Source organism: Chanodichthys erythropterus, chromosome 14, assembly GCF_024489055.1.
Source record: "Chanodichthys erythropterus isolate Z2021 chromosome 14, ASM2448905v1, whole genome shotgun sequence".
In the NCBI taxonomy this organism is placed as follows: domain Eukaryota; kingdom Metazoa; phylum Chordata; class Actinopteri; order Cypriniformes; family Xenocyprididae; genus Chanodichthys; species Chanodichthys erythropterus.
Window position 1 is genome coordinate 9,820,524 of NC_090234.1, and position 2,610 is coordinate 9,823,133.

The following is a 2,610-nucleotide window of genomic DNA, read 5'->3' on the forward strand; positions in this document are numbered from 1 at the left end:
CCTCGCTCGAAAGCTCGACAGGCCTTTTGCGCCTAGTAACGGTTGCTAAACCACAATTGGCCTGTGGCGGTTTTCGGGCGTGGCTTAGCGAAGGGTCCATTACAAGCTCTATGAGGACGTGAACGCTTTTTACAAGCTAGAATCTTGTAACTACAGGAATTACGAGGCCGCGTGAACGCACCTTAATTAACAAAGGTATGCAATCAAAAATGCAAAACACATTCATTACCTTCTGTTGAGAGAGCTGAGAAGAGAGGCGTTTGGCCTCTACCATGGTCCGCATTCGCTCATATGGGATCAGTTTACATTTTGAGTGTCCCAGGCCCACTTGTATTCTTCCAGACAACTTTTCTATGTGATTCAAAAACAAACAAATATATATATATATATTGTATATGTAATTAATATATCAGGGCTCGACATTAATGCTTGTCCAGGACAAGTGGATACACACACATATATATACTTTTGTCAATTTTGATCACAGCTGCCCTACCTGTATCTTCAGGGCAGTGGTTTGTGGTGAAGGTACAACAATCTCTGCTATACATCTGTTAATAATTCAGGAAAAAAATGTAAATATGATTCCAAATGTAGGACTTGGTGGAGCCATGTAAAAATGTAAACAATGTTATGCATATAACAGGTTTTAAAAAAATATTCAGTTATATTATCGAATTAAATGCACAGACACTATCACAAAAATTTTGAACTGATTTAGTTTATCTGAATCAACACTGACTGTATAGCTGAATAATGACATTTCTGTTGAGCTGCTTATAGCTGAATTTAACTTGTTTCATAATTGATGGACTTTGCAACATTTATACAACTGAATTGTAACAATATTGAACTAAAATGAGATAAAAACAATTACAGATATTGCGCTGCAAACATCAATAACAGCTTTAATTTGTCAACGCGATTATCCCTTACATAATACATACCGCAATATTGCATAAAAAAATACGAACTGTAAATTGATTTCATTCTAACTTAAGCAAAATATAATTTACAGTGGCGACATCCGATTAGATTTACACATACAGTCTTATCTTATGAGGTCTTATCTACAGTGTCACTCATTTACATTACAGGTTAGACATAGCTTACATAGAAATTATGTAGATCTAATTAAACATTTTCAAATCTTTGTAGACATTCGCAGAGATTCTTCGCAACTAAAAAGAAGAAAATATCTTCAAACAGCACACCTCTAAAAGCCCTAACACAGAATAAACGCATATTAAATACATGAATTACCTTAATAATGTTTCTTTTGCAAAAACTCTTATTTGTGTATCCAGTGTAACCACGGAAACTGTTTTCTTCCTTCCTATTGGCCAATTCCACAACACAGACACCCAACCAAGCGTCCATTCTACAGGGTGTGAGCCAATGGCGTGCGGGGAAGAAGGAGGTCTCTGCGGAACAAAAAGGGGCGGTTCAAAGTAGTTAAGATTAGGAACATTATAGAATATTTTGATTTGTTTTGTTTTTTTTACAATGTTGTCGGCATATCACAGCAGCTTCACCCAGCGATAAGCACTGTTATTTCAAAAAAATTAACATTACCGAGTGGTATACAGCTTGGATCCTTTTGCCATAGCACCTTGTCAGTTTTTAAATGACGAAAAGAAATGGCCAAGCATCCATTGGCCAGAGATATATATTTACCTGATTGACACCTCAAGTGTATACTCAGGAGAAGCTAAAAGCTAAACAAGTCTCTTGACGCGTACAACTTTGTTTTTTGTTTTGTTTGTCACGAATTAAAAGAATAAAAAGTTAATTTCGAGTTTATATCTCACAATTCTGACTTTATTTCTCGCAAATCTGAGTTTATATCTAACATTTCTTAAAAAAAGAAAAACAATTGTGAGATATACTTCTGTCTTTTCTGAATTGCAATTTATCCCGCAATTCTGACAATTCTTATTCTGTGGATTTTGCACATTTTCCTCCAATTGCTACCGCTATTTTTCTGCAACCACTATGCGCGCGCAGCTGCAAGTGACGTCATTGTGACGTCTGCTCCAAAGTGGTCGTTTAACAGTTGTTTAACGTTTCTTTTGTGTGAATATGCTTGCTAGCTCGTTGTAAAAAGCTCCAAGCAATCTTCCACTCACTTCTAGCGATAACTATTATTAGCTAACGATCGCTATTCTATTTGATGTATCTGTTAGTCACTTGATTTAGTTTTGCAATTAGGTTGTGGCTACAGTGTCTGTGGTCAATAAAAGTTTAAAGTCTTCAGAGTCATCATTTCAGGTTAACACTTTTTTTTTTTTTTTAAGTTTACACAAGGTCAGTAAGTCAGTAGTCTTATTAATGCATATAAAGCTTATACTTATACAATATACGCTGAGGCAGTCATGTGTTTCTGTGGTTGATAGCCTATAAAAAAACAACAATTAATATTAAAGTTAATTATATCACTAGCACTGTCTAGCCTACGTATTCTCTCTGCTTGTCTGATGATAGTGCAGTGGTTATGTCATTTTAATATTATATAATATATATCATATTATATAGCTTTTATGACAAAGGTTTACATTATGCACGTGAAATTTGGCATGCGAGAGATTAAATAAAATAGGCTGTTGATCG

The 2,610-nt window shown here is 35.1% G+C and overlaps 1 long non-coding RNA gene across 1 annotated transcript; it reads right to left on the reverse strand.

The window, feature by feature from the left end:
- Nucleotides 1-261: 261 nt before the first annotated feature.
- LOC137036308 (uncharacterized) lies at nucleotides 262-1,400 on the reverse strand. The gene is made up of 3 exons (XR_010897151.1): nucleotides 1,264-1,400; nucleotides 497-551; nucleotides 262-351 (listed from the first exon to the last, which is right to left on the reverse strand). It is a non-coding gene; the product is annotated as an uncharacterized lncRNA (long non-coding RNA).
- Nucleotides 1,401-2,610: the final 1,210 nt, after the last annotated feature.